The sequence below is a fragment of the Cherax quadricarinatus genome, chromosome 47, assembly GCF_038502225.1.
Source record: "Cherax quadricarinatus isolate ZL_2023a chromosome 47, ASM3850222v1, whole genome shotgun sequence".
NCBI lineage: Eukaryota > Metazoa > Arthropoda > Malacostraca > Decapoda > Parastacidae > Cherax > Cherax quadricarinatus.
This window is the reverse complement of record NC_091338.1, coordinates 11,724,593-11,739,280: the sequence shown is the minus strand read 5'-3', so window position 1 is coordinate 11,739,280 and position 14,688 is coordinate 11,724,593. Positions and strand designations below refer to the sequence as shown.

The 14,688-nt window shown below is 38.2% G+C and overlaps 1 protein-coding gene across 2 annotated transcripts in view; it reads right to left on the bottom strand.

The window, feature by feature from the left end:
* The window catches only part of Pi3K68D (phosphatidylinositol-4-phosphate 3-kinase catalytic subunit Pi3K68D), a 155,114-nt gene that overhangs the window by 103,430 nt on the left and 36,996 nt on the right, over positions 1 to 14,688 (bottom strand). The window lies entirely within an intron of this gene.

The window sequence follows — 14,688 nt, the reverse complement described above, 5'->3', positions numbered from 1 at the left end:
TAATTTAAACACTGCTTAATACTAAAATATGTAATTTAAACACTGCTTAATATTAAAATACACATATAAATACAAAAGAATTAGATGAAATAAATGCAAATTTAACCTCCCTTTACTTCGCTGAAAAGAGTCAAGTGCCTACTAGGATAGTGCTGAGAAGGGAGGAGGAGGAAATGTTATTGTTTGGAAGGAGAGTCCCTTTCTCTTTTCCCTATTTGCACCTGGTTGAAGCTCACCAGGTTTGACTTTTACTAAAAATCTGTCCAAAGAACTTTGCCTCTGCCTTCTTCTCAGGATGTTTCAGAAATGTGACATTGTCTGGTCATTCCAGACAATGCTATTACAGCTGGTTTGGGCTTTGTTGGGGTGGTACTTCTCTGCAAAGTTTTTGACGTCCATCCATTTGGCAAAGATTTCCTTGATTAATGAAGTAGGGGCTTCCTCTACCTCCTCTTCTGAGCTGAAGACAGTGCATCCATCTTCATCTTGTGCTCCTCCTTCTCAAGCTCCTGCAGCTCCTCAGTGTCAGCTCTTCCCTGTGCCCCTCTACTAACTCTTCCACATTCCCATCATTAAACCATTCGCTGAAATGTTCTCTAGTTACCCAAGCCTTGCTGTTTGACCTCCACATCACAGGTAACTGAATTTTCTGCATGTTATGTTTTTTAAAGGCCATCATGCTTTCAGAGTGGTAGATCAGCAGAGGCTTCAGTTTGCAATCTCTAATTGCATTGGCACAGAACAAGAGAGTTAACCTATCCTTCATTGGCTTGTGTCCCGGTAATGGCTTCTCCTCTTGTGTAATATAGGTCCTGTTAGGCATTTTCTTCCAAAACAGGCCTGTTTTGTCACAATTAAAAACTTGCTGGGGAACAAGACCCTTAGCCCCACAAATTCCCCAAACTCTTTAATAAAATCATACAAGTTCTAGCACGCGAGTTGTATTCCAAACAAAGGTCATGTACCAAGCAAAAATTTTTGTGTTCAAACAGGACATATACCAAGTTGGATTCATTCCAAAATGGATGTATACTGAGGTACCACTGTATTTTGAAGGAAAATATACAATAATACAGCAGTACTGTGTACACTTTTATTATAACACACATCAATTACCATTCTTACATACTGTACTAAGTATAATACAGTACAGTATATAGCATCTTTTTTTTTTTTTTGAGGATTTACCTATAAAACTATGTATTATGAAATACAGATGAAAGAAGCTAACAAAAATAAATATCTAAACTTAATTCTACAATCTTTTATAGTGTCTTAATAGATAAATCACAGTAACAGCTAATATCTTCAAAGCATGTATGCATTAATTATAGATACAATTTGACTTGAAACAAAAATTTACTATAATAAAAACTGTACAGTGGACCCTCGGTTAATGATGTCATCGGATAACGACACTTTTTGCATCAATATATTGGCTCAGTTAACGACAAAGAACTCGGCCATCTCCCACCAAGGAAAGTGTGACCCGAAAATGAAACACTTTCACCGTTATTCACTCCATCATTGTCTTATCAGAGGCATTCAGATACTACAGTTCAGATGCCCCTCCAAACTGCAAATATCTCCATCCCTCCTTCAGAGTGCAAGCATTATACTTCCCACCTCCAGGACACAAGTCTGGCACAATGTCTATGAATACATGGAAAATTAAAATATAATTTAATGCTTCTACTGCTGATTATCAGTATTTTTTTTTTTAACTCTTCAGCTGTCTCCCCCAAGGCAGGGGTGATCCAAGAAAATACATTCACCAACAGTTACTCAATAGCTGTCTTTCCAAAAGTGTGCTGACATTGCAGTCATCCCCACCCCTCCTTCAGAGTGCAGGCACTGCCCTTCCCACTGACTCAATATACTAAACCCATACAGGTCATAAAGCAGTGTAAGGCTGAGGGAAGTCAATGGTAGGGCTTTCTGAAAGGAACGAAGGCAGAGTGAGGGCACCCAGGCATTGAAAAGAAGACCAGAAACGAAATCTGTTTTCTTTGATAAATGGTACAATTAAAAGGTATTTGACTGTCAACAAGACCTGACAAGTTTCACATAAGTACACCAGGTGCATTTTCATGTGATAGTTGTGTGAGTCTTATGACAACTGTTCCCAAACTCAATAGCAATGAAAGCTTTATCAAGAACTCAACTATGGTTTGATCAATAACAGCTTATTATCCTCAAACCAGATCAAATAACACTACCACTGATTCCAAATGCTCCGAGATAAAACTGGAAAATCCTGTAGTCTGAAAAGAACAGATACTTGTGAGAGACTTACAGGACCTGAACTAAAGAACATGCAGATTAGTCAGCAAGTTCATTGTTCTGAACACCAGAATGACCAAGGACCCAGCAAATGATGTTTTTATGCTTGCTGAAGAGGCAACACAGCCAACAACGAATACAAAAGAGATAGGGATGCAATGATTCAGAGCACCAAAGACATTGTAATGCACTTGAAAATCTGAAAGTATGACACAGGAGGAAGTGAGAAGAGCAGCAATGTGGATGATAGCTGCAAGAAGTTTGTATAACTTCTTTCAACGTACCAGCCGTATCCCACTGAGGTGGGGTGGCCCAAAAGAAAAAACTGAAGTTTCTCCTTTTAAATTTAGTAATATACAGGAGAAGGGGTTACTAGCCCCTTGCTCCCGGCATTTTAGTCGCCTCTTACGACACACATGGCTTACAGAGGAAGAATTCTGTTCCACTTCCCCATGGAGATAAGAGGAAATAAACAAGAACAAGAATTAGAAAGAAAATAGAAGAAAACCCAGAGGGGTGTGTATATATATGCTTGTACATGTATGTGTAGTGTGACCTAAGTGTAAGTAGAAGTAGCAAGACTTGCCTGTAATCTTGCATATTTATGAGACAGACAAAAGACACCAGCAATCCTACCATCATGTAAAACAATTACAGGCTTTCGTTTTACACTCACTTGGCAGGACGGTAGTACCTCCCTGGGCGGTTGCTGTCTACCAACCTACTACCTGCACTGAAAATACAATACTAGCCATATCCAATAAGTGTTGCTGTATCACACTATCCAGAACAACTGCTGAATGGCCCACACAATCAAAGGATTTTGAGTAATCAGTGTACACAGCAACAGCACGTGAGTGCAAGTGAAAATGCTCAACAAAGAAGTAGCTCATATCCATAGCAGATGCACAAGATTTTGGAAAAGAAAGAATGGAGGACACTGAGAACTCAAATCATTAGTACCTCCCAAGGTGGAATGATAAAGTGATGAACAGGGCAAACAGAAAAGAATGGGGAAGGAGGGAGACTGAAGACAGCAGTTAGTCTGAAAGTGGGACTATAAGATTTAATAAAGACAACAACTTAATGTGTCAGCTTTAACAACATCAGTTATTATTATACTGGTTGCACAAACATCAGAGATTATTATATAGGTTGCACAGTCATGAAATAATGAAAGTAAACAAGACAATGAGTGTCTCGACAATCTTGTAATGAGCATTACATACAGGGTTTTGAATTGAGATAAATGAAAGACACTGATGATGGATGGCATCAAGCTTTGAAAGAATAGTTGTTGAAGTAGATTAGCCCACATGATTCCATAATTAAATTAAAATAAAACTAAACCCATAAGAAGATAGAGAACAACTCGTATATTGGTCCACCAGGTAAAATGTGACAAAATTTTAAATAAATTCAGTCTGTTAAGATATACAGCTTTCATAACTGTTACATTTTATTTCCATATTGTACAATTAAGGTGGAAGCCATGAAATTTAATAGCTTGGCATATTGGGATAGGGAAACCAATCAGGAAATAACAAGGTGCCAAGTGAATGCAATTGAATTAATTTTGGATACTGAGAACTTTAAGCTGCCTGATGTAGTCCAGCTGTATGTATGGTACACAGTATAACTGCCTTTTTAAGTAGGTGTATAAATGCTGAATGTTTGTACTAACATAATCCATGGTGAAATGTTCCACACATAAAGAGGATCCAACTCCTCGACATGGACTCTATCAAATCAGAAGTACATGTATGTACAGTGGACCCCCGCTTAACGATCACCTCCCAATGTGACCAATTATGTAAGTGTATTTATGTAAGTGCGTTTGTATGTGTATGTTTGGGGGTCTGAAATGGACTAATCTACTTCACAATATTCCTTATGGGAACAAATTCGGTCAGTAGTGGCACCTGAACATACTTCTGGAATGAAAAAATATCGTTAAACGGGGGTCCACTGTACAGTGGAACCCCAAGTTTCGGCCGCCTCAAGCTTCAGCCACTTCGAGTTTCGACTGCTTTTTTCGGCTAAATTTTGTCTCGAGTTTTGCACTGTGCCCTGAGTTTTGGCCGGCGTACTAGACCTGTCCGCCTGCCCGATCAGGTGTCGTGAGTCAGTGTGGCTCTGTTTATCCTCGAGTGAACAGTGGTTGAGGCAGTGGTAGATGTAAGGGTGAAATGTGAGAGGGATGGGTGGGTGGGTGAGTGCATGCCAGTATAGTGTGTGAAGGTTGTGCCTCAGCCACTGAATGAACCTGTCCTGGACAGGAACATCCCTCCTGGGCTTGCACATCAACCCACCACTAGCACAACATCAATATCCACAATATCCACAGTGGTGGAGGCAGTGGTTGATAATGATAAGTCCTGCCTCTCTCCTCCTCCCTATCTTCCACATGCCAACAAGAGTCTTCAATAAAGGTACATAAATGTGATTTTAAATATTTATGTATCTACTTCATTACTCATTTAAGTACTACTATATGTAGAGTTTTTACGAGGATAGTGAGGCTCAAGTTAGAGTATGCAGGAAAGAGGGAAATTATTTCCCAGTAAAAGTAGGCCTTAGACAAGGATGTGTGATGTCACCATGGTTGTTTAATATATTTATAGATGGGGTTGTAAGAGAAGTAAATGCGAGGGTCTTGGCAAGAGGCGTGGAGTTAAAAGATAAAGAATCACACATAAAGTGGGAGTTGTCACAGTTGCTCTTTGCTGATGACACCGTGCTCTTGGGAGATTCTGAAGAGAAGTTGCAGAGATTGGTGATGAATTTGGTAGGGTGTGCAAAAGAAAAAAATTGAAAGTGAATACAGGAAAGAGTAAGGTTATGAGGATAACAAAAAGATTAGGTGATGAAAGATTGGATATCAGATTGGAGGGAGAGAGTATGGAGGAGGTGAAAGTATTTAGATATTTGGGAGTGGACGTGTCAGCGGACGGGTCTATGAAAGATGAGGTGAATCATAGAATTGATGAGGGGAAAAGGGCGAGTGGTGCACTTAGGAGTCTGTGGAGACAAAGAACTTTGTTCTTGGAGGCAAAGAGGGGAATGTGTAAGAGTATAGTTTTACCAATGCTCTTATATGGGTGTGAAGCATGGGTGATGAATGTTGCAGTGAGGAGAAGGCTGGAGGCAGTGGAGATGTCATGTCTGAGGGCAATGTGTGGTGTGAATATAATGCAGAGAATTCGTAGTTTGGAAGTTAGGAGGAGGTGCGGGATTACCAAAACTGTTGTCCAGAGGGCTGAGGAAGGGTTGTTGAGGTGGTTCGGACATGTGGAGAGAATGGAGCGAAACAGAATAACTTCAAGAGTGTATCAGTCTGTAGTGGAAGGAAGGCGGGGTAGGGGTCGGCCTAGGAAAGGTTGGAGGGAAGGGGTAAAGGAGGTTTAGTGTGCGAGGGGCTTGGACTTCCAGCAGGCATGCGTGAGCGTGTTTGATAGGAGTGAATGGAGACAAATGGTTTTTAATACTTGACGTGCTGTTGGAGTGTGAGCAAAGTAACATTTATGAAGGGGTTCAGGGAAACCGGCAGGCCAGACTTGAGTCCTGGAGATGGGAAGTACAGTGCCTGCACTCTGAAGGAGGGGTGTTAATGTTGCAGTTTAAAAACTGTAGTGTAAAGCACCCTTCTGGCAAGACAGTGATGGAGTGAGTGATGGTGAAAGTTTTTCTTTTTCGGGCCACCCTGCCTTGGTGGGAATCGGCCAGTGTGATAATAAAAAAAATATATGTATTTATAATTGTTTTGTGTATCTAAAACTATAGTTACTCTTTATAAAAAAAATTTTTGTGAATATTTTTGGGGTTCTGGAATGGATTAATTGTATTAACATTATTTCTCGTGGGAAATACTGTATTGCTTTAGGTTTCGGCCATTTTGAGTTTCGGCTGAGGTTCTGGAAAGAATTACGGCCGAAACTTGGGGTTCCACTATATAGGGAAGCGTAGCAAGGTAGAAAGTTAGGTTAGGTTGGAAATGTGTGATGGGCGTGGGTGTTCTTAGTATACCAATATATATATATATTTCTTTCTTTCAACACACCGGCCGTATCCCACTGAGGCGGGGTGGCCCAAAAGGAAAAACGAAAGTTTCTCCTTTTACATTTAGTAATATATACAGGAGAAGAGGTTACTAGCCCCTTGCTCCCGGCATTTTAGTCGCCTCTTACAACATGCATGGCTTATGGAGGAAGAATTCTGTTCCACTTCCCTATGGAGATAAGAGGAAATAAACAAGAACAAGAACTAGAAAGAAAACAGAAGAAAACTCAGAAGGATGTGTATATATGTGCTTGTACATGTATGTGTAGTGTGACCTAAGTGTAAGTAGAAGTAGCAAGATATACCTGAAATCTTGCATGTTCATGAGACAGAAAAAAGGACACCAGCAATCCTACCATCATGTAAAACAATTACAGGCTTTCATTTTACACTCACTTGGCAGGATGGTAGTACCTCCCTGGGCGGTTGCTGTCTACCAACCTACTACCTAGGATATATATATAAATATATATATATATGAGTGGTGCGTTGAGGTATATGTGGAGTCAAAAAACGTTATCTATGGAGGAAAAGAAGGGAATGTATGAAAGTATAGTAGTACCAACACTCTTATATGGATGTGAAGCTTGGGTGGAAAATGCAGCAGCGAGGAGACGGTTGGAGGCAGTGGAGATGTCCTGTCTAAGGGCAATGTGTGGTGTAAATATTATGCAGAAAATTCGGAGTGTGGATATTAGGAGAAGGTGTGGAGTTAATAAAAGCATTAGTCAGAGGGCAGAAGAGGGGTTGTTGAGGTGGTTTGGTCATTTAGAGAGAATGGATCAAAGTAGAATGACATGGAAAGCATATAAATCTATAGGGGAAGGAAGGAGGAGCAGGGGTCGTCCTCGAAAGGGTTGGAAAGAGGGGGTAAAGGAGGTTTTGTGGGCGAGGGGCTTGGACTTCCAGCAAGTGTGCGTGAGCGTGTTAGATATTATATATATTATATATATATTATATATATATATATATATATATATATATATATATATATATATATATTTTTTTTTTTTTTTTTTCAACAAGTCGGCCGTCTCCCACCGAGGCAGGGTGACCCAAAAAAAGAAAGAAAATCCCCAAAAAGAAAATACTTTCATCATCATTCAACACTTTCACCACACTCGCACATTATCACTGTTTTTGCAGAGGTGCTCAGAATACAACAGTCTAGAAGCATACACATATAAAGATACACAACATATCCCTCCAAACTGCCAATATCCCAAACCCCTCCTTTAAAGTGCAGGCATTGTACTTCCCATTTCCAGGACTCAAGTCCGACTATATGAAAATAACCGGTTTCCCTGAATCCCTTCACTAAATATTACCCTGCTCACACTCCAACAGATCGTCAGGTCCCAAGTACCATTCGTCTCCATTCACTCCTATCTAACACGCTCACGCGTGTATGTATGTATGTATGTATGTATGTATGTATGTATGTATGTATGTATGTATGTATGTATATATATATATATATATATATATATATATATATATATATATATATATATATATATATATATATATATATATATATATATATATATATATATATATATATATATATATATATATATATATATATATATATATATATATATATATATATATATATATATATATATATATATATATATATATATATATATATATATATATATATATATATATATATATATATATATATATATATATATATATATATATATATATATATATATATATATATATATATATATATATATATATATATATAATATGATACGAGTACCTGCCTAATTTAAAAAAAAAAAAAAAGATTTTAGCAAGCATATTGTGATTGGAGCTGAGTATGCTTTTTTAAGTTTCAAGATCACTGGGATGTTTGTTCATTTTAGCACTGTAATCAACATGACTGAGTCCAGACTTCATCGTCCTTATCATTAGTAGTTACTTGAAAAGGTGGATTTTGGCTAAGGCAGTAAGGGCTTATCCACAGTGCCTGAGCACACAGGGATTAGCAGGCTCAGAGATGGCTGCTTTAGCCCAGTGTAAAATTAAAGCTGCTTCTATTACCACCACCAACAAGGATCTTACCAGAACAGACTACACAATCCAATGCAAGAGTTTACCTGATCCCCTATGAAGGCTATAAAAGGGAAACTTCTAGAAGGTCAGGCACCAGATTCAGTGAACAAACGTGTATGTAGGAGAGACACGACAAGGCATGCGTACACTTGGACACTATGAATTGGAATTAAACCAAAATGATCATAAAAGTACAACCTCAGAAATGCAGATGTTTAGAATCATTTATCAATGTTACACCAAAAATATGGAGTTTCAATATCTCTGAAGTTCTGGTTTGGTCAATCTTGAAATGCTATCAAGCCCTATCCATGCTTACATGGCCATTAAAAGAAAGAACAGCACCTGCATGTGTTTGCGTGTATAAAATTGTGTTGCAAGTTCAGCAAGACAGCTAGTAAAACTCATTAAATGCTTCAGAAAGTATCTGGCAATGAAGCAATCGGTCGGACAGCGTTTTAAATGGTTTTCTTAATTCAATGCAAGTTGAACATCAGCTGAAGATTATGAATGCTTTGGTCGTCCATCGACATCAAAAACAGATTTCAATATTGAAAAAGTGAGGCACGCTAGTCACGAAGATCATCATTAAAGTATCTAGGACACTGCAAGTGCTGTGGGAATTTCTTACGGGTCATGTTAAAGCATTTCGACAAAATCTGAATGAGAGGCAAGCGGCTATGAAATATACGTCCTGCTTACTGACTCAAGACCAGAAAGACTTTCTGGCCAAAAACATGGCGGTTGTCCCCCACCCTCCCTACTCGCCATATCTAGCCCTCTGTGACTCCTCTTCCCAAGAATAAAAACAGCACTCAAGGGGCAGAGTTTTAATGGAGATTCATGCAGAATCACAGGCAGTGCCAGATGCTGTCAGGAAAGAAGAAATTAAGAAAGGTTTCGGGAAGTGGCAGAGGTGATGGGATCAGTGCATAGCCTTCCAAGGAGAGTACTTCAAGGGAGACAACTTCAACTTAATGATTAGGTAAGCCTGTACACAGTGGAAACTCGGCTTACGAGTTTAATCCATTCCGTGACCTTGCCCATATCCCGATTTGCTTGTATGTTGTCAATTTTCCTCATTTAAATCAATTGAAATGGCATTAATCTGTTCCAACAGAATTCCAGGCACAACAAAATACTTCAATATTTCACTAATATCAACTCTACGGCTTATTTATCTATCACCATTCATCTAATATGACATAATAAACAATATTAATAACATAGAAACATAATATATACACTAGAATGAATGAAATACTGTTATTACGCATGTGGCCAGTGGTGGTGGCGGCGGCGGTGGCACAGTGGCCATTGTTGTTGTTGGGGTCTGTAGGGCCACTACAGAGGCCATTCCTGCTCCTGACTACATACCTTCCCATGCTCTTGTTATAGCAGAAAACGAAGTATTTGCGAGGCAAACTGCACTAGATCACTACATAGTTTCATAAGGAAAACAATGTAAAGAAATTATGTAGTACATACTACAGCATTTACCTTGGCGGTTGATGGAGAAGAGATGCTGGGCACAGCATCTCTTACTTAATGACTTACTGATTTGATTGAATGACTCACTTGACTGACTGAATGACCTGACTGACTGACTTACTGAATGACCTGACTGACTGACTTACTGAATGACTTAAAGTTAGACTTTTTTACTGAAGAGGACTCTGAAACAGTGCTTAGAGCAGCTGATGCTTTACCATCAATTGTATAGTGTACTGCAGGGTAAAACAGAACAGAAATCCAGAACCTCTACCATCCACCTCAGCCCAGTGGGGCCACAGCATAACTCTCCACTCTCTTCACGATCATTGACAAACACCAGTACCCACAATTTAAGGTAAGAAATACTATTATTTCTGTCTTAAGCAGCCAAAACAACATTATACATCACGACAATGAACTACAATTATATATTCACTTTTATTTTTGTAATATTTTATCTGGAGATCTAAAAAAAAAAGTTGACTGAGGGAGTAGCTTGCATCCTGAATTTTTGCTCATATCCAGAAACAAAAAATCGACCAAGCGACTGCTTGTATCCTGAAAAACTCATATGGAGGGGTACTCGTATGCCGAGGTTCCACTGTATTTTGCTTTTGCGGCAGACCAGAAACTTTTTGATAGCCTCTTGTATTTTGCTTAACACTCATCCTTGTGTAACTCTTCTAGTTAGATTCTCCAATCCTCATGTTTCATCCTTTATAATGGCTACTGTTTTCCATTGCTGAAGTATTCCCTTTTACCCCAGCGTGCTTCTCAAATTTATTAAGTAGCCTTTATGTAGCACTATATAACTATGTTAGTTGATCATACATCCCTAAGAAGTTAGTAAGGTTTGTTTAAAAACAGGTTTCCTTGAAAAATCTGTTGTTAAGCAAAGATTACCACAAAATTTCTACTGTTTAATGTCATATTCCTTCCCTAACTTTGACACAGTAAAAAAAGAAAATATTCATATCTCACGAGCACTTTGAAGAGATGAATATAAGTGTCATATAGTGATCAAATTTAGATAAATAAAATAGAAAATCTGAAACATGCAGCAAAATGGATTTCTGAATTAAGAAATACAGGAACAGGTAGGAAAATATGAAAACCACTTATAACTTCATGGAAGGCTATGGAGAAAATGGAATCTTTTGGAACTAGCAATAGGGAGTACAAAAGGACAATCTTGAATTGCAGAGTGTAAAAATTACTGCAAACATTATTTTTTAGAGTAGCTAATAGGAGTGGAATGAGCTCAAAGAAAAGGTAGTGTGCAACAACTTTTTGCAAGGTTTAAAAATAAATTATGATCAATTATATAGATGGGATACCACAAAAGTAGCTCTACTTCTGAAACCACAAATAAGTAATCACACTGAAACAAAGAAATTTAAACAGGCATGATTTAATAGCTCCTAATGCACCATTAGTGATTTATTAGCCTGAAGATCTGAATTAAGAGAGCCCAAGAAAGCCTTTTATTGGGTTAGCCACAAAATTAATCCAAAATTGCACTGGGAAAACAAAAATAAAAATCACTGTCTACAGACACTAGCCACTTTCCAGAACACAATAAATATTACTACTTGGCTGGATCATGCATATACACCAATGCTTAAATTTTTGTAACAAAAAGGACTGTCTGGGGGCCAAATCCCAAGCCAGATGTTATTTGAGATGAACAGCCACATCACTTTAAATAAACATTCCTGCAAGTCCCAGACTATTAGGTGTAATATATTAGCTGGTCATAGGCAGAGGTATGCATCAGCTCCAATTTTCACCATCCACTGCCTATTGGAACAGCAGCCCCACATCCCAAGTAATGATGGAGGAGGAGATTTGGGATGAGGACCCACCTAAATCTTGTCCCAATGAGAGTACTGCCTTGCCCTCATCGAAGTGGGAACAGTAATGCTATGAAGAGTAATGCCAGCAGAATGAACATGTGGGGGGAGGTAATGTCTCATGTCTCGCAGGCCAGTATTAACATAAAGTAAGCCAACTTTAAAAGGTTATTAAACTAGGGTTGCAATATAAAAAAAAAAGCCACGAATACACAAAACTAGCATTTCTAGGCTGATACTTTATAGAAATAACTGAAACTCACTTGGAACAAATTTGCTGTCTCATTTCATCTTGGTTTCCAATTTATGGTTGAAACCAGGAGACCTCCACTTGATTGTCAACATTTGCTTCATCTTCAACACTTACTCAGGGGGGAAAAAATGTATGGACCTAGTTTGAAACGAGAATGTATCAGAAAAATGTAACATTCGTAATGTCTTTAAAGTGAATGGGTACACAAGACAACCATAGCTTAGAACCCAAAGCTGTTAATCTGGGATGTGTCAGCTGTGCATACTGTACGACAGCCTACCAAAAGAAGTGTGTGGTCATTACTATAATCTAAAAATTTGCTAGCAATCTACAAAATATTATTGTAGCTAGGGTCCTATGAAGGTGCAATTTCTGGATACCTTATGTGCTCATTCCACACCCTCAAACATTCTGCACAGAGATATTTGTGTACCAATTTTTCTACTCATAAAAACTCCCAATTTACAAAATTATAAATGGCAGTAGCTCTGAATTATTAAAGCATACCTAAATTTATTTGAAAGATGCCTCATAAGCCTTGAAGTTGCAAGTGACAAGAACCAGTTCCAGACAGAAGTGGATGATAAAAAAAATAAGATCAAAAGTCACAGAGGGCATTAGATAAGAAGTTTACACACTGCTCAGCAACATACTAGAGTGGTGGGCCAACATTTTTTTTTTTTTTTGATCTGACAGGACTGCATAATCATGTGTTTTGTCAGACAACAAAAACTGAGAAGCTCTTTAAGAATCTGGCAAAAGAAAAAGGATGTTAAGAATTTCTTTGTAGAGCTTATTAAAAAAAAAATGATTGGCCCTGCATCTTCAAACTCAACATACTTCCTGATGAAAAAGTCACGATCATTAGGTGGAAGTTTTAAGAAGTACAGTGTGCTTACGATCAACCAAAAAGAATCAAAATGCAGTTTTCTGATGTCAAATCTACTTTGATGCTAAACACCTTTGTTTCTCAGCAGACCACTTACTTTTTTAGTGCCTTGGGTCATCATACAAGCTTCCTCAGCAAAAATCCTGATGTGTAATCTAAAGAAAGCAACTTGCAGTCAGGTTATGAAAGCTGAAAACGTCTTCTCAAAGTTGTATCTGAACACAAAGTACTTTCTGTAGTCACATAAATCAACTGCTGTTTATCAAATTAAAAAAAAAAAAGGGGGGATGCATTTAAGGCTGCAACACTAGTTTCAAAGTGTGGCCATAGTCAAGTCTTAACAAAAACATTCAGTCAAAACTTTTAGAGATGTCGGATAATGTATGTGACTTTAGGAATGGTCAGACAAATGGCTACCAGAATTTAACCCAAGCAAAGTTATGATGCATGGGGACTGGAAAGGGAGACCAGAGATAGTACTTAACAGCCATTATCTAAAACCTGTCCCATTAATTGCATATAGAATAAAATCAGCAGTACAGGCTAAGCTTGTAAACCCAGGTTAAACAGTCAGCAACCTAGACAAAGATCCATTCACAGCATTTTTTAACATCATGCATATAACCATTTTTTAGGTATGCAGTGCTGAGATGGAACCCTCCTCAAGCAAAACAAAAACTGAAATTTCAGAAAGTACAAAAAAATATAAAAAGGCATGCCTGAAATGCTGGAGCTATGGAGAAAGAATGCAGGAACTAGGACTTATAGCACTGGAGTGAAAAAAGAAGTCAGAATATAATCACTACAGCACTTATAAGACTACTAAAGGGCATAGACAGGGCAAACAATGACTCATCACCAGTTATGTTAGTTACTCATCACCAGGGATGCAATAATAACATGGGGGGGTATGCTTAAAAATTACACAACCAAATATGCCATGAGAATACTGTCTCAGGAAAGATTTCAACACAAATTAGGTAAAGAAGTGAATGAGCTGAGCAGTAACACCTGTAACAAACTCTATGGGGGTCAAAAAACAAAAGAGTACCCAATCACACTGGCTGGTGAAAAATTAAAAGGCAGGACAAAGAGCTTGAGATCACCCCTGAAAAATCATATACGCTAAATTTTTACGACAATTTTCAAGAGTTCAAAGGCATCAATAAATAATGACTGATTACTGTGCAACTCCAAATAAGGACTACTTTTGTCTACTATTTGTCTATAAATAGAACCCCAAATGTGAAAAACAAATCCAAGACAGGTTTCAGAAGCTGTGTTCGAACTCCAAAGATGAAATGCAAGTAATGTGCAGAGAAGACACAACTATCCACAGTAATGACTGGTGTAAGTTTTGCAACCACATATGAATGCTGAATGAAGCTTTAGCCACTTGAACTGGGAACACGACCAAGGCCAGACTTTGTTCTTTCTTGGTATGTTACAGCTGTTGCTAGTTACAGTATTATTAGTCATGAGTAAACATTGAACCTGTAGGGGTCATATAGAGCCTGGTCATGGGACATGCTCAGACTGGATTGAAGTGATGGTAGCTTCAATTCCTTGAATCAAGAGCCCTTTGCCAGCATCAATGCAGCCCTCAGTGTATTTTGGAAAAGAATACTATCCCAGGGAGAACATTCAAATCCCTACAAGAATTTTCCATTTTTTAAGGGAACCAAGGAGCACCTAACACCAGTACTGGGTGGAAAAGCGCCTAAATAAAATACTGCATAAAAAAATGTGAAGTGCATATCTGATGTGAATCATACAGCATATGGAGT